This window comes from Rana temporaria, chromosome 6 (assembly GCF_905171775.1).
Source record: "Rana temporaria chromosome 6, aRanTem1.1, whole genome shotgun sequence".
Lineage (NCBI taxonomy): Eukaryota > Metazoa > Chordata > Amphibia > Anura > Ranidae > Rana > Rana temporaria.
The window spans coordinates 219,808,138-219,826,149 of NC_053494.1; the positions used below are offsets into that span (position 1 = coordinate 219,808,138).

At 52.4% G+C, this 18,012-nt stretch overlaps 1 protein-coding gene across 2 annotated transcripts in view; it reads left to right on the forward strand.

Moving 5' to 3' along the window:
* The first annotated feature begins 1,451 nt into the window (after positions 1-1,451).
* The window catches only part of SEMA5B (semaphorin 5B), a 415,290-nt gene continuing 398,729 nt past the window's right edge, over positions 1,452-18,012 (forward strand). For both annotated transcript variants that reach the window (XM_040358292.1, XM_040358294.1), the window contains exon 1: positions 1,452-1,534. The gene's annotated coding sequence lies outside the window, so the exon portion shown is untranslated. The remainder of the gene's footprint in view (positions 1,535-18,012) is intronic.

Consider the following 18,012-nt stretch of genomic DNA (forward strand, 5'->3'; position numbering starts at 1 on the left):
AGCACAGTATCTGCAGAACATTCAGCCCCTGCAGAGCACACAATATGCAGAGCATTGTGTATTCGCAGCCCCCAGAAGTTGCAGAACATGATTGATTTTGCAGAGCACAGAATCTGCAGAGCATTTTGCTGAGCAGAGAATATGCAGAGCATTCATCCCCTGCAGATCGCGCAGTGTGCAGAGCATTGGGTATTCGCAGCCCCCAGAAGTTGCAGAACATGAATGGTTTGCAGAGCACAGAGTCTGTCTGCAGAGCACGGATTCCGCAAATTGCTGAGCTCGGGATTTGCAGCACGTTTCGCCTTGGCAGAGCCCCTGTGTGCAGAGCCTCGGCAGAGCCCCCTGTGTGCAGAGCCTCGGCAGAGCCCCCTGTGTGCAGAGCCTTGGCAGAGCCCCCGTGTGCAGAGCCTTGGCAGAGCCCCCTGTGTGCAGAGCCTTGGCAGAGCCCCCTGTGTGCAGAGCCTCGGCAGAGCCCCCTGTGTGCAGAGCCTTGGCAGAGCCCCCTGTGTGCAGAGCCTTGGCAGAGCCCCCGTGTGCAGAGCCCCCGTGTGCAGAGCCCCCTGTGTGCAGAGCCTTGGCAGAGCCCCCTGTGTGCAGAGCCTTGGCAGAGCCCCCTGTGTGCAGAGCCTCGGCAGAGCCCCCTGTGTGCAGAGCCTTGGCAGAGCCCCCGTGTGCAGAGCCCCTGTGTGCAGAGCCCCCCGTGTGCAGAGCCTTGGCAGAGCCCCCTGTGTGCAGAGCCTTGGCAGAGCCCCTGTGTGCAGAGCCTTGGCAGAGCCCCCCTTGTGCAGAGCCCCCGTTTGCAGAGCCTTGGCAGAGCCCCCCGTGTGCAGAGCCCCCCTTGTGCAGAGCCTTGGCAGAGCCCCCGTTTGCAGAGCCTTGGCAGAGCCCCCCGTGTGCAGAGCCTTGGCAGAGCCCCCCGTGTGCAGAGCCTTGGCAGAGCCCCCCGTGTGCAGAGCCTTGGCAGAGCCCCCCGTGTGCAGAGCCTTGGCAGAGCCCCCCGTGTGCAGAGCTTTGGCAGAGCCCCCTGTGTGCAGAGCCTTGGCAGAGCCCCCGTGTGCAGAGCCCCCTGTGTGCAGAGCCCCCCGTGTGCAGAGCCTTGGCAGAGCCCCCCGTGTGCAGAGCCTTGGCAGAGCCCCCTGTGTGCAGAGCCTTGGCAGAGCCCCCTGTGTGCAGAGCCTTGGCAGAGCCCCCTGTGTGCAGAGCCCCTGTGTGCAGAGCCCCCTGTGTGCAGAGCCTTGGTAGAGCCCCCTGTGTGCAGAGCCTTGGCAGAGCCCCCTGTGTGCAGAGCCCCCCGTGTGCAGAGCCTTGGCAGAGCCCCCTGTGTGGCCCCAGGCCGGACACAGCGCCCCCAGGCGGAGAGGCAGGCGCTGGTTGGCTGTGGCTCTGCCCCGCATACATTACATGACATCAGCTCCTCTCCCGCTCCTCCCCCCCCCAGACACAATCTCGGAGTTCTCCATGGTGAGCGGACTCTGCGCCCTGTGCCGGCTCTGCGGGGCCCCTGACTGATGCCAGCCGCAGCGCCCGCAGCCCGGTAAGTGCCCGTGTGTGGGGGTGAGGGGGGTCCCCGGTGTATGGGGGGCCCCTGGTATGTGGGGGGGCCACCAGGATCAGCTCTCTGCACATCCCAAACTCCTCTCCTTCCTCTGCCGCTCCTCTCTGGAGTTTCTGCGACAACCCCCCTGTGCCCCCCAATATCTGGGTGCCCCCTTCCAGGGGTGCCCATATTATTGCCCCTTAATCTGCCCCACCCATTCCTATCCATCCTCCTCATCTCATCCCTCTGCCACCCCTTCCCATACCCCCCCCCCTCCTCTGACTGGCACCCCAATTCAGACCCCCCCCCCCCCCCCAAATTCCTGCACCTCATCCCATCCTTTGTCATCACTTGGGAAGTTCAGCGGCTGCATTGTGCCATGTTTGGGGTCACCGAGAACAAAGCGTCTGTCTGGGCACGGGGGTGAGACGTTGGAGGGTCCGTATTCCTCTGGGGGGGGGGGGGGATCTGTATTCCTCTGGGGGGGGGGGGGGGATCTGTATTCCTCTGGAGGATCCCTATACATCCAGGGGGTCCCTATTCCTCCTGGGGGGGTTCGTATTTCTCCAAGGGGTCTGTAATATTCTGGAGGGGTCCCTATTTCTCCTGGGGGGGGGGTCTGTATTCCTCTGGGGGGTTCCCAATTCCTCTGGAGGATCCCTATACATCCAAGGGGTCCCTATTCCTCCTGTGGGGGTCTGTATTTCTCCTAGGGGTCTGTAATATTCTGGGGGGTCCCTATTCCTCCTGGGGGGGGGTCTGTATTCCTCTGGAGGATCCCTATACATCCAAGGGGTCCCTATTCCTCCTGGGGGGGGGGGTTCGTATTTCTCCTAGGGGTCTGTAATATTCTGGTAGGGTCCCTATTCCTCCTGGGGGGGGGGGGTCTGTATTCCTTTGGAGGAACCCTATACATCCAAGGGGTCCCTATTCCTCCTGGGGGGGGGGGGGGTCTGTATTCCTTTGGAGGAACCCTATACATCCAAGGGGTCCCTATTCCTCCTGGGGGGGGGGGTCGGTATTCCTCCAAGGGGTCTGTATTATTCTGGTAGGGTCCCTATTCCTCCTTGGGGGGGTCCATATTCCTCCAAGGGGTCCCTATTCCACTGGAGGGGCCCGTATTCCTCTGGGAGGGTCCCTATACCTCCAAGGGGTCTGGCGGGGTCCCTATTCCTCCGGGGGGTCCGTATTATTCTGGAGGGGTCCCTATTTCTCTTATTCCTCCTTGGGGGGGGGGGGGGGGGTCCATATTCCTCCAAGGGGTCCCTATTCCTCTGGGAGGGTCCCTATACCTCCAAGGGGTCTGTATTATTCTGGTGGGGTCCCTCTGCCTTCTGGGGGGGGGCAGCGGTCCCTATACCTCCAAGGGGTCTGTATAATTCTGTATTATTCTGGAGGGGTCCCTATTTCTCCTGGGGGGGGGGGCGGTCCCTATACCTCCTAGGAGTCTGTATTATTCTGTATTCCTCTGGAGGGTCCGTATTCCTCTGGGGGGTCCGTATTTCTCCAAGGGGTCCGTATTCCTCTGGAGGGGTCCCTCGTCTACCTCCTGCGGGGGGGGGGGGGGGGTCCCTATACCTCCAAGGAGTCTATATAATTCTGTAGTATTCTGGTGGTGTCCGTATTCCTGCGACGAGTTCACTCCTGCGATTATTTCACTGGAAACATGCTGACATGTGAGGATTTTCATGGAGGAATCGCATGCTGGTTGGCGTTATCGGCATCGCTGGGTTTTTTGATGCGTTTGGTGATGAAGACGGAAAGTTGCGCCGTGTCCATGTGACCCGTGATGCCCTCAGAGAAGCCTTTTGTCTTGGAATGTAGCAAGGAGTGAAACATGTTGGTGACTCGGGATGCCGATCTCAGGACTGGATTTCATTTCCTTTGTCATTGTGAGAGCGGCGAGTTCCCCGTCTGCCTGCGGGAAGCGATCGGTGGAGGCGAGCCCTGCGTGTGTGATTATTGGAGGTGGGTCCTGTGTGTGTGATTATTGGAGGTGAGTCCTGTGTGTGCAATTATTGGAGGTGGGTCCTGTGTGTGTGTGATTATTGGAGGTGAGTCCTGTGTGTGCGATTATTGGAGGTGAGTCCTGTGTGTGCGATTATTGGAGGTGAGTCCTGTGTGTGCGATTATTGGAGGTGAGTCTTGTGTGTGCGATTATTGGAGGTGAGTCTTGTGTGTGCGATTATTGGAGGCGAGTCCTGTGTGTGCGATTATTGGAGGTGAGTCCTGTGTGTGCGATTATTGGAGGTGAGTCCTGTGTGTGCGATTATTGGAGGTGAGTCCTGTGTGTGTGCGATTATTGGAGGTGAGTCCTGTGTGTGCGATTATTGGAGGTGAGTCCTGTGTGTGCGATTATTGGAGGTGAGTCCTGTGTGTGTGATTATTGGAGGTGAGTCCTGTGTGTGTGATTATTGGAGGTGAGTCCTGTGTGTGCGATTATTGGAGGTGAGTCCTGTGTGTGCGATTATTGGAGGTGAGTCCTGTGTGTGTGATTATTGGAGGTGAGTCCTGTGTGTGTGATTATTGGAGGTGAGTCCTGTGTGTGCGATTATTGGAGGTGAGTCCTGTGTGTGTGATTATTGGAGGTGAGTCCTGTGTGTGCGATTATTGGAGGTGAGTCCTCTGTGTGTGCGATTATTGGAGGTGAGTCCTCTGTGTGCGATTATTGGAGGTGAGTCCTCTGTGTGTGTGATTATTGGAGGTGAGTCCTGTGTGTGTGTGATTATTGGAGGTGAGTCCTGTGTGTGTGTGATTATTGGAGGTGAGTCCTGTGTGTGTGATTATTGGAGGTGAGTCCTGTGTGTGCGATTATTGGAGGCGAGTCTTGTGTGTGCGATTATTGGAGGTGAGTCCTGTGTGTGCGATTATTGGAGGTGAGTCCTGTGTGTGCGATTATTAGAGGTGAGTCCTTTGTGTGCGATTATTGGAGGTGAGTCCTGCGTGTGTGATTATTGGAGGTGAGTCCTGTGTGTGCGATTATTGGAGGTGAGTCCTTTGTGTGCGATTATTGGAGGTGAGTCCTGCGTGTGCGATTATTGGAGGTGAGTCCTGCGTGTGTGATTATTGGAGGTGAGTCTTGTGTGTGCGATTATTGGAGGTGAGTCCTGTGTGTGCGATTATTGGAGGTGAGTCCTGTGTGTGCGATTATTGGAGGTGAGTCCTGTGTGTGCGATTATTGGAGGTGAGTCCTGTGTGTGCGATTATTGGAGGTGAGTCCTGTGTGTGCGATTATTGGAGGTGAGTCCTGCGTGCGATTATTGGAGGTGAGTCCTGCGTGTGCGATTATTGGAGGTGAGTCCTGTGTGTGCGATTATTGGAGGTGAGTCCTCTGTGTGTGATTATTGGAGGTGAGTCCTGTGTGTGCGATTATTGGAGGTGAGTCCTGTGTGTGTGATTATTGGAGGTGAGTCCTGTGTGTGTGCGATTATTGGAGGTGGGTCCTGTGTGTGCGATTATTGGAGGTGAGTCCTGTGTGTGTGCGATTATTGGAGGTGAGTCCTCTGTGTGTGCGATTATTGGAGGTGAGTCCTGTGTGTGCGATTATTGGAGGTGAGTCCTCTGTGTGTGTGATTATTGGAGGTGAGTCCTGTGTGTGTGCGATTATTGGAGGTGGGTCCTGTGTGTGCGATTATTGGAGGTGAGTCCTGTGTGTGTGATTATTGGAGGTGGGTCCTCTGTGTGCGATTATTGGAGGTGAGTCCTGTGTGTGCGATTATTGGAGGTGAGTCCTGCGTGTGTGATTATTGGAGGTGAGTCCTGTGTGTGCGATTATTGGAGGTGAGTCCTGTGTGTGCGATTATTGGAGGTGAGTCCTGTGTGTGTGCGATTATTGGAGGTGAGTCCTGTGTGTGCGATTATTGGAGGTGAGTCCTGTGTGTGCGATTATTGGAGGTGAGTCCTGTGTGTGCGATTATTGGAGGTGAGTCCTGTGTGTGCGATTATTGGAGGTGAGTCCTGTGTGTGCGATTATTGGAGGTGAGTCCTGTGTGTGCGATTATTGGAGGTGAGTCCTGTGTGTGTGCGATTATTGGAGGTGAGTCCTGTGTGTGCGATTATTGGAGGCGAGCCCTATGTGTGCGATTATTGGAGGCGAGCCCTGTGTGTGTGCGATTATTGGAGGTGAGTCCTGTGTGTGCGATTATTGGAGGTGGGTCCTGCGTGCGATTATTGGAGATGAGTCCTGTGTGTGCGATTATTGGAGGTGAGTCCTGTGTGTGCGATTATTGGAGGTGAGTCCTGTGTGTGCGATTATTGGAGATGAGTCCTGTGTGTGCGATTATTGGAGGTGAGTCCTGTGTGTGCGATTATTGGAGGGGAGTCCTGTGTGTGCGATTATTGGAGGGGAGTCCTGTGTGTGCGATTATTGGAGGTGAGTCCTGTGTGTGCGATTATTGGAGGTGAGTCCTGTGTGTGTGCGATTATTGGAGGTGAGTCCTGTGTGTGCGATTATTGGGGGTGAGTCCTGTGTGTGCGATTATTGGAGGTGAGTCCTGTGTGTGTGATTATTGGAGGTGAGTCCTGTGTGTGCGATTATTGGAGGTGAGTCCTGTGTGTGTGATTATTGGAGGTGAGTCCTGTGTGTGCGATTATTAGAGATGAGTCCTGTGTGTGTGTGATTATTGGAGGTGAGTCCTGTGTGTGTGCGATTATTGGAGGTGAGTCCTGTGTGTGTGTGATTATTGGAGGTGAGTCCTGTGTGTGTGATTATTGGAGGTGAGTCCTGTGTGTGCGATTATTGGAGGTGAGTCCTGTGTGTGCGATTATTGGAGGTGAGTCCTCTGTGTGTGTGATTATTGGAGGTGAGTCCTGTGTGTGCGATTATTGGAGGTGAGTCCTGTGTGTGCGATTATTGGAGGTGAGTCCTGCGTGTGTGCGATTATTGGAGGTGAGTCCTGTGTGTGTGCGATTATTGGAGGTGAGTCCTCTGTGTGTGATTATTGGAGGTGAGTCCTGTGTGTGCGATTATTGGAGGTGAGTCCTGTGTGTGCGATTATTGGAGGTGAGTCCTGTGTGTGCGATTATTGGAGGTGAGTCCTGTGTGTGCGATTATTGGAGGTGAGTCCTGTGTGTGCGATTATTGGAGGTGAGTCCTGTGTGTGCGATTATTGGAGGTGAGTCCTGTGTGTGCGATTATTGGAGGTGAGTCCTGTGTGTGCGATTATTGGAGGTGAGTCCTGCGTGTGTGCGATTATTGGAGGTGAGTCCTGCGTGTGTGCGATTATTGGAGGTGAGTCCTGCGTGTGTGCGATTATTGGAGGTGAGTCCTGTGTGTGTGCGATTATTGGAGATGAGTCCTGTGTGTGCGATTATTGGAGATGAGTCCTGTGTGTGCGATTATTGGAGGTGAGTCCTGTGTGTGCGATTATTGGAGGTGAGTCCTGTGTGTGCGATTATTGGAGGCGAGCCCTATGTGTGCGATTATTGGAGATGAGTCCTGTGTGTGCGATTATTAGAGATGAGTCCTGTGTGTGCGATTATTGGAGGTGGGTCCTGCGTGCGATTATTGGAGATGAGTCCTGCGACTGATACAAAGTATCTTCTGGCAGAATCTTCAAGTTCCTCTTGGATACAATTGGATACATTTTGATATTTTTGGCCTCAATCCGCACAGCTGGTTGTGTTTTGGTGGCTCTGGCAGGTTGGTGTCGGTCACTGTCAATGATCTGCAGGTTGGGCGATGGATTGTTGGCATTAGGTAGGTAGGTAGGTAGCAATCTTCTACATGATGAAAAATGGATGTTTAGCGGGGTAGATAAGTGTCTCTGGGGTAATTGAGGGGTAGGTAACCCATTCTCTTGGGCAATAAATATTCTTGTGTTTGATGTTTTTTCATGTCTGAAGGGGTAATAAATGCTTAGTAAGGTAAGTGATTTTGGGGTGATTGATGAATAAGTAACTTGTTGTACTGCCCTTGGCCGGGTTTGAGAGGTTGATGACCAAAGGGGGGTAATCAATGCTGAGCTGATTGGGTAGGTCCTTGTTGCTTGGCTGGGGAATGTGACCACGGGGGGCAATTGATGTTGGGTTGGTAAGTGTCTCTGGGGAAATTGATGGGCAATTTGTTCTACAATCTCTTTGAGGGGTTTTGAACCTACAACTCCTGGTCGGGGAAGAGAGGTGGGTGACCAATGTCTGAGGGAGTAATCAATGCTGAGCTGGGTAGGTAGGTGCCTCTGGGGGAAATTGATGGGTAGGTAATTTGTTCTCATGGTCAATAAACAATCTTCTGCTTCAACATTTTTTAACCTACCTCGCTTGAATGGGGTGGGGAGTTGACCAAATGGTAATTGTTGCTTATCTGAGTAGGTAAGTGTCTCTGATGTGATTTATGGGTAGGTTGTTCTTGTCAACAACAATTTTCTTGAGCTATTTTAATCTACCATACTTGACTGGTGTATGGGTAGGTGGGTAAATGGGGAGCGGGGGGGCACACATGGGTAATCAATGCTTAGCTGAGCAGGTAAGTGTCTTTTGACTGATTGACGGGTAGGTGATTTGTTCTTCTGGTAATGTTCTTAAAGTTTTTCCAATCCGCTGCACTTTGTTGGGGGGGTGGAATCAAATGGTAATCAATGCTTAGCTGAGCTGGGTAGGTAAGTTCCTCTGGGCTGATTGATGGGCAGGAAACGTTCTCCTGGCCAATCTTCTGCTTGCATTTTTGATCTACTGCTCTTGGCTGATGGGTGACCAATGGATAATCAATGATTGGTTGGGTGGGTAAGTGCCTGTGGCCTGATTGATAGGTAGGTAACTTCTTCTCCTGGTCAATGGATGATCTTCTGCTCAATTGTTTTTTGATCTACTGCTGTTGGCTGGGGCTTGAGCAATGGGTATTTGATACTTATCTGGGTAGGTAAGTGCCCCTGGGCTGATTGATAGGTAGGTAATTTGTTCTGGTCAATAGTTGATCCTCTGCTTGAGTTTATTATGTTTTACTCTACTGCTCTTGCCTGGTGGGTGACCAATGGATAATCAATGATTGGTTGGGTGGCTAAGTGCCCCCGGGCTGATTGATGGGTAGGTAACTTATTTTTCTCCTGGTCAATGGATGATCTTCAGCTCAACCGTTTTATTTATTATTTTTTTATCTGCTGCTGTTGGCTGATGGGTGACCAATGGATAATCAATGATTGGTTGGGTACGCAAGTGCCCCCGGGCTGATTGATGGGTAGGTAACTTCTGCTCAACGTTTTTCTGATCTCGCGCTCTTGGCCAGGGGACGACCGATGGGTAATCAATTCTTAGCTTGGTAGGTAAGTGCCCCTGGGCTGATTGATAGGTAGGTAACTTTATCTTTTGCTCAACGTTTTTTTTTTTTTTGGCTCTACCACTTATGGCTGGGGGTTGACCAATGGGTATTTGATACTTATCTGGGTAGGTAAGTGTGTCTGGGCTGATTGATAGGTAGGTAACTTGTTCTCCTGGTCAATAGTTGATCCTCTGCTTGAGTTTTTTTTTATGTACTGCTCTTGGCTGGTGGATAATTAATGATTGGTTGGGTGGGTAAGTGCCCCCGGGCTGATTGATAGGTAGGTAACTTGTTCTCCTGGTCAATGGATGATCTTCAGCTCAACTGTTTTAATTATTTAATTATTATTATTTTTTTACCTGCTGCTGTTGGCTGGTGGGTGACCAATGGATAATCAATGATTAGTTGGGTGGGTAAGTGCCCCCGGGCTGATTGATGGGTAGGTAACTTCTGCTCAACGTTTTTCTGATCTCGCGCTATTGACCAGGGGACGACCGATGGGTAATCAATACTTGGTAGGTAAGTGCCCCCGGGCTGATTGATAGGCAACTTCTTCTCCTGGTCAATGGATGATCTTCAGCTCAACATTTTTTCTGATCTCGCGCTCTTGGCCATGGGACGACCGATGGGTAATCAATACTTAGCTTGGTAGGTAAGTGCCCCCGGGCTGATTGATTGGGTAGGTAACTTCTTCTCCTGGTCAATGGATGATCTTCTGCTTGAGTGTTTTCTTTATTTACTTGTTCTTGGCTGGGGGGTGACCAACGGGGTCATCAATACTTAAGCTGGGTAGGTTAGTGCCCCCGGGCTGATTGATAGGTAGGTAACTTGGTAAGTAGCCGTCGGTGCGCGTCGGAGTCCCAGCATCGAATAGAATGATTTTCTTTTTTTTTTTTTCAAATGTTAATTGATGTCTTTGTGGTTGGGGGTTGCGTGATTAACCTTCACATCACGTCTCTCTGAACATCAAAAAGGGGGAAAAAAACGGCGGAGACGGGACAAAAAAAAAAAAAAAACAACCAACCAGGCCCCTCCCTCGTCCCCTCGGGAATCTCACGCTGAAACGTTTTCCGCTCCAGAGGAAATTTAATAACAAGAAAGTTAAACTTAAAAAAAAAAAAAAAAAAAAAAATCATTTTGTTGAATTTTATAACAATAATAAAATTCAACAAAATTATTCAACAATTATTTATTACAACAATAAATAATTTTATAACAATAAAAATAATTGTTGAAAAATATTGTTGAATTTTATAACAATAAATAATTTTATAACAACAATAATAATAAATAAATGTTGAATAATTTTGTTGAATTTTATAACAATAAATCATTTTATAACAATAATAATTTTGTTGAATTTTATAACAATAAATAATTTTATTACAATAAAAATAATTGTTGAATAATTTTGTTGAATTTTATAACAATAAAAAATGTTATAACAATAATAAAATTCAACAAAATTATTCAACAATTATTTATTATTATTATTGTTATAAAATGATTTATTGTTATAAAATTCAACAAAATTATTCAACAATTATTTATTACAACAATAAATAATTTTATAACAATAAAAATAATTGTTGAAAAATATTGTTGAATTTTATAACAATAAATAATTTTATAACAATAATAAATAATTGTTGCCGATCAACCAAACCAATAACTGGTGGAGTTGCGTCGGTCTGAAGAGCTGACGCTCAGGGTCGAGTACCGGTGGTAGGCCGGGTTCTCCTCTCTGAAGACCGATGCGATCGGCGGCGGGGGCACGGCTCTGCCAGTTCCCATCGCCCGGCGTTTCCCAGTCTGCCGGATTCCGGAATAGTCAATAAAATTAATTTGTTGTCACACACAATAATCCAGAATTGCACTCAGTGTCAGCGAGTGTTTGCCTCCCTGGCATCGGCTCAGCCATTAATTCTCTTGTGCCGGCGGTTGGCTGTGTTGTGGCGGCGACGGGGTTAATTGGCTCCCGGGCTATACGGAACCCCTCGACCCCACCCCCCCTTTGCCACCACTTACACCCTAAACAAATATGGATCTTCAGTTCTCAGGGCTCGCTGCCAACCGCCAGAGATAAGTGCCGAATTCACCCCCCAGCCTGGCAAGCCTGGCACCTTCCGGCGGGGGAACGGCGTCCCATCAGGTCTGACTTTGATACTTTTTTTGATTCTTTGTTTCGGCGCAAATTCTCTTTTCACTCGGGATGAAATTGAAGCCGATCCCCCCCCAGATTGAAAGAAGGGATTGTTCTTCAACAAGCTCCTTTGTAGGCTTAATGGCGAAGGAGACCAGCGATTCACCGCGGAGTGCGCGGCCGGGGGGGGGGACCATCAATAGATTGTCAGCTCTTCTGTCTAATGCCCCGTACACACGACAGTTTTTTTCCATCGGAATAAACTCTGACGGGTTCTTCCGACGGAATTCCGCTCAAGCTGTCATGCAGACACACGGTCACACCAAATTCCGACAGTCAAGAACGCGGCGACGTACAACACTGCGATGAGCCGATAAAAATGAAGTTCAATGCTTCTGAGCATGCGTCGAATTGTTTCAGAGCATGCGTGTTTTTTTTTTTCTGTGTCGGAGTTCCATACGGACGAACGAAAAAAAATTCCGTCGGGGGGCGGAGAAGAGAAAGTGTTTTCTTTCTAAGTCCGTCGGAAATTTCCGACGGAAAAAGTCAGATGGGGCGTACGCACGGACGGAAAATATCCGATGAAAAAATTACGTCTGATTTTTTTCATCGGAAATTCTGACCGTGTGTACGAGGCATTAATGGCGAAGGAGACGAGCGATTCTCCGTGGAGCGCGCGGCCGGGGAGCGCAGGACCATCGATTAGATTGTCAGGTCTCACAGCTGGGGGGGGGGGGTTCCGGTGTGCGCAGGTTAACCGTTTTCAGGTCAGTTTTTAGCCCGAATTTTTGGGCTGAAATCGGACCTGAAACGCACCAAAAAAAGCGCACGTTTTTCCCGGCACGTCGCACCGGACCCGCAGCGGAGATTGTTGAACCGGCTCCATAGAGAGCCAATCACATTCTCCTGCTATGCGAATTGGATGCGGTAAAATGCGAGTTCAATGCGCATAGGTGTCCTAAGTGCCAGTTCACACCACATGCGATTTTTTTTCTGCATGGAAAGTCGGTTATATGGTTTTTCAATGGTGTAGTTCCCACCAGTGCATTCCAGTTCCAGAAAAAAAAAGTAGAACATGCTGCATTATTCCTGCACTGGACTGTATTGGAAAGCTGAAAAACGCATCAAAAACGCACCTAAATGCACGAAAAATGCAATGGAACACACTTGTCCTTATTTAGGTTAAGAAAAAAATGCACTGCATCAAAAACTCGCCAAAAATGAATCAAGAATGCACTGGAACGCATCAAAAACGCACATGCAAAAAAGCATCTGGAACGCACGCGGACTGCGTTTCTATGGTTTCTAAGCTCACGTTCACATTGATGCAATTTGACATGATATTGCCGGCAGTGGCGCCGCCCGATTCAGTGCAACACCAACTTTGCCGCGCCGATTCCCCAAAAGTAGTTCCTGCGCTACTTTCAGCGACTTTGGGGGGCGATTTGAATAGACGTCTTTGCAGGAACCTGCACCGATGTCTTTAAAAAATCAGCCCCCCCCCCCCCGAAGTCGGACTGCGTCGCCGGTTTGAAATCGTGCGAGTTCACTGTGAGCATGATAAAAAAAAAAAACGCAACGTGCAGTTTCAAGAAAACGCATTTTCTAACGCACAGGTGCGACCGGACCCGAAATGACGCCGTCTGGTGTTCTGTAGGCAGCCCAACCCAAAGCGACCAATCGAAACTCACCGTTTTACCAGATACGACTGCGTTAGACGAATGCTTTCCGATTGCTTTGGGGTCACTTTGACCGCCGCCGCCGTTTTTCGTACTAAATAATCATTCTCACGGTGTGTGTGGTGTGTGTGGGGGGTTGGAGAATGATTGTTGTGAAATCTTTTGCTGTTGAAACGTGCAACCTAAACGCACGCGGCGGCCGTCGCTGGGATGTGTTTCTCCTCTCGGATCCCTCATACACCTGCAGATAAGATTGGAGATGTAGAATTGTTACATTGTATCGTTATTGTTGATGAATGGCGGATGCAGAATCTTTCCGCAGCGTTGAACAAAAGGTGGAAAACTGCGGTGTGCCAATTTTAACCCCCCCCCCCCCACTCTACACACACACACATGATAAAATGACGGGGATGACCCCCCCCCCCCCCCCCCGGGGCACGCGCGGTCCCGGCGTCAAGCGCTGTGTGATTTTAAATCAGATTTTCTGGCAGAAATAAAATCCCGGAGCCGATCCCGATCAGGTCTTGTCTGCAGTGTTGTAGCCGCTGATATAAGACAAGGCAAGGAATTCGCAGCCTCTGGGCTGTGGAGGAACTACAAGTCACAGCATGTCCCGCTACGTCCCGTGCATGCTGTCTTTGAAGATTCTCGCCTGCAGGAAAAGAAAGCAATCTGAGTTTTCATCTTTTGTTGCAGGAATAATGAAGTGTACATGGGGGGGGGAGGGGGGCTCGTGTATTGCTGTAGGCTGAGATTTAAAGGTCTGCGGTGGGGGCATGGGGGGGGGGACATAGCGGCTGACCCTGACCTCTAATCCCAGGTGGGGGGAGAGCGGCTGACCCTGACCTCTAAACTCAGGTGGGGGGGGGGAGGCGGCTGACCCTGACCTCTAAGCTCAGGTGGGGGGGGGAAGGCGGCTGACCCTGACCCCTAATCCTAGGTGGGGGGGTGAGAGAGTGGCTGACCCTGACCCCTAATCCTAGGTGGGGGGGTGGGAGAGCGGCTGACCCCTAATCCCAGGTGGGGCGAGAGCAGCTGACCCCTCATCCTAGGTGGGAGCAGCTGACCCCTAATCCCAGGTGGGGCGAGAGCGGCTGACCCCTAATCCTAGGTGGGGCAAGAGCGGCTGACCCCTAATCCTAGGTGGGGGTGGGAGAGCGGCTGACCCCTAATCCGAGGTGGGGCGAGAGCGGCTGACCCCTAATCCTAGGTGGGGGTGAGAGAGCGGCTGACCCCTAATTCTAGGTGGGGCGAGAGCGGCTGACCCTAATCCTAGGTGTGGGGTGGGAGAGCGGCTGACCCCTAATCCTAGGTGTGGGGTGGGAGAGCGGCTGACCCTGACCCCTAATTCTAGGTGGGCAGGTGGGAGAGCGGCTGACCCTGACCTCTAATCCCAGGTGGGGCGAGAGTGGCTGACCCCTAATCCTAGGTGGGGGTGAGAGAGCGGCTGACCCCTAATTCTAGGTGGGGCGAGAGCGGCTGACCCTAATCCTAGGTGTGGGGTGGGAGAGCGGCTGACCCCTAATCCTAGGTGTGGGGTGGGAGAGCGGCTGACCCTGACCCCTAATTCTAGGTGGGCAGGTGGGAGAGCGGCTGACCCTGACCTCTAATCCCAGGTGGGGCGAGAGCGGCTGACCCCTAATCCTAGGTGTGGGGTGCGAAAGCAGCTGACCCTGGCCTCTAATCACAGGTGGTGGGCGGCTGACCCTGACCCCTAATCCCAGGTGGTGGGCGGCTGACCCTGACCCCTAATCCCATGTGGTGGGGGGGCGGCTGACCCTGACCCCTAATCCCATGTGGTGGGGGGGCGGCTGTCCCTGACCATTAATCCCAGGTGGGGGTGAGAGAGCGGCTGACCCTGACCCCTAATCCCAGGTGGTGGGGGGGCGGCTGACCCTGACCCCCAATCCCATGTGGGCGGGTGAGAGCGGCTGACCCTGACCCCTAATCCCAGGTAGGTCAGTCCTTTGTGTGTGCTTGCCAGTTGACAGTGGTGGCCTAGGAGGACCTCGGTCACACTCCAAGGATAAGGGGGGAGGGGTAACTGCATGACTATTCTTCCTCCAGCACCGAGGTGGTCCCTTCGCTTCATTCGTACAATCCCCCAACAGAACAAAGGACCGGCTGTGCCCACCTGGGACTAGGTTGTCACTCAGCTCTGCGCCACACGTGTGTCTGAATGGCTTTTTTTCGGGACATCCGGCACGCAGAACGCAAGGATTGAGCATTTCTGGGAATTGCAGCCTAGCTGGGGTGTCCGCCGCGCCTGCAGGATGGCCAACGTGTCACAGCGCGACTGAGAAAAGGGATTTGAATGCTCAGCGTGTCCGGTGGGGGGGGGGGCTGGTAATGGTGCTCCGGTGTTCTCAGGGTTGGTAATTGTCTTTGTGTGGAGGTTTTATTGTCAGCCTTGTTGTTAACGGGAGTAACAAAAGGGGGCAGCACCAGCCAGCGGACGGCGGCTCTCTCCTCTGTGCCCGCAGGACATGGATCTCTATTGGACCTGAATGCATGTTGTAGGATGTAAAATATTACTGTATAGCAAATAAAAAAAAAAGAGGGACTGCAAGTATAAACTCGCTGTGCAGAGGCTTGTAGGGCATGCTGGCACTTTTAGTTCCATGAAAGCCGAAGATGTAGCATGCAGGCTCGTCGCATCTCAGTGGACCCAGGGCCACTGATAAGGCAGTACAACCAGTCCTGTTGTACTGGGCCTAGGTTTTATCAGCAAAACAGGGGGGTGATCCGGGCCCCAGCAGCGAAGAGGGGGGTAGCCCAGGCCTCCTCAGCCAAACAGGGGGTCCCAGCAGCAAAACTGGGGTGATCCGGGCCTCCTCAAACAGGGGGGTGACCCGGGCCCAGAAGCAAAATGGGGGGGGGGGGATGGTGATCCGGTCCTCAGAAAAGCAGGGGGTAACCCGGGTCTCATCAGCAAAAACAGGGGGCCCCAGCAGCAAAATGGGGGTGGACCCGGGCCTCCTCAAACAGGGGGGTGACCCGGGCCCAGAAGCAAAATGGGGGGGTGGTGATCCGGTCCTCCTCAGAAAAGCAGGGGGTAACCCGGCTCTCATCAGCAAAAACAGGGGGCCCCAGCAGCAAAATGGGGGTGACCCGGGCCTCCTCAGCAAAACGGGGGGGCCCCAGCAGCAAAACGGGGGGTAACCTGGGCCTCATCAACAAAATGGGGGGTAGCCGGGCCTCCTCAGCAAAACTTGGGGGTCCAGGCCCCATAATGGGCACAGCGGGTGTACAGACCCGGGAACTCAGCACAGGGATGGTGGGAACCCCTCATAATGGGCACAGCGGGTGTACAGACCCGGGAACTCAGTACAGGGATGGTGGGAACCCCTCATAATGGACACAGCGGGTGTACAGACGTGGGAACTCAGCACAGGGATGGTGGGAACCCCTCATAATGGGCACAGCGGGTGTATAGACCCGGGAACTCAGCACAGGGATGGTGGGAACCCCTCATAATGGGCACAGCGGGTGTACAGACCTGGGAACTCAGCACAGGGATGGTGGGAACCCCTCATAATGGGCACAGCGGGTGTACAGACCCGGGAACTCAGCACAGGGATGGTGGGAACCCTCATAATGGGCACAGCGGGTGTACAGACCCGGGAACTCAGCACAGGGATGGTGGGAACCCCTCATAATGTATACAGCGGGTGTACAGACCCGGCAACTCAGCACAGGGATGGTGGGAACCCCTCATAATGGGCACAGCGGGTGTACAGACCTGGGAACTCAGCACAGGGATGGTGGGAACCCCTCATAATGGGCACAGCGGGTGTACAGACCCGGGAACTCAGCACAGGGATGGTGGGAACCCCTCATAATGGGCACAGCGGGTGTACAGACCCAGGAACTAGGCACAGGGGTGGTGGGAACCCCTCATAATGGGCACAGCGGGTGTACAGACCCGGGAACTCGGCACAGGGATGGTGGGAACCCCTCGTAATGGGCACAGCGGGTGTACAGACCCGGGAACTCAGCACAGGGATGGTGGGAACCCCTCATGGGCACAGCGGGTGTACAGACCCGGGAACTCAGCACAGGGATGGTGGGAACCCCTCATAATGGGTACTGTGGGAATACAAATACAATATTCCAGTGTAGAGATCTCACCCATGGATATAATATCGGCTCTGAGTTGATGGTTTGGTCTTATCTGTGGGGGGGGGGGATGGGATGGGGGGTGGGGGGGTTGCGCTCCTGACCCGGCATTGTATTGTATCGGCTCTCGTCGGTGGGATTTTCCTGTAATCCGTGTCACGGGGGAGACTAATCCGGGATCTCAGCGGCTGTGTGATCCTTTGTGCTTCTAATACTTCCCATGAAAACCTCCATCACCCGGGTCGCCGTCTGCAGCAGATTGCAAGCTGTGCGCACAAAAACAATCTCAGGATGAAACCAGTTTATCTGATCCGGCGATGGAAAACCGGCGTAAAGATTCGCCGCCATCAACATTGCCGCCATTCACTATCCATTTCCCAATATTCATCTGATTGATTTAATACGTTTAATATGAGAAGTTGTCATTTGTGAGATGGGGGGGAGGGGGGGGTTTGGGGGTGTAAATGTGAAAATTTGGTGAACCATCAGAAATTCTTTCTGCGGCACGTAACCAAGGACAGCCGGTTTAGGGTGCGTCCACATTTCTGTATTCAGCTTTTTTTTTTATTTTTTTTTTGGCAAACCTACAAAAGGAAGTCTGTTTTTAATACATTGTTGCAATCGCATCTATAGAAGATCTTGACGGATACATTTTTTTTTTTACTTTCGTAGAAATGTGGTGAAACCGGTGCGGAGACGAGGTCACCCGGTGCCCGGGGGGGCTAAGATGCCAAACTGCACCCCTCCCCCACCAACTCCTTCCCGGTTTATTACGCATGAATCTGTTTTTTTTTTTTTTTTTCAAGACACAAAAATATTTAAAGCATTTTCAAATAAAATCAGATTAAATAAAGTCACCTATAGCTGCCCCTCCTGCCCCTTGTTGCTGCCCCTCCTTCCCCTTGTCGCTGCTGCCCCTCCTGCCCCTTGTCGCTGCTGCCCCTCCTGCCCCTTGTCGCTGCTGCCCCTCCTGCCCCTTGTCGCTGCTGCCCCTCCTGCCCTCCTGCCCCTTGTCGCTGCTGCCCCTCCTGCCCCTTGTCGCTGCTGCCCCTCCTGCCCCCTGTCGCTGCTGCCCCTCCTGCCCCCTGTCGCTGCTGCCCCTCCTGCCCCCTGTCGCTGCTGCCCCTCCTGCCCCCTGTCGCTGCTGCCCCTCCTGCCCCCTGTCGCTGCTGCCCCTCCTGCCCCCTGTCGCTGCTGCCCCTCCTGCCCCCTGTCGCTGCTGCCCCTCCTGCCCCCTGTCGCTGCTGCCCCTCCTGCCCCCTGTCGCTGCTGCCCCTCCTGA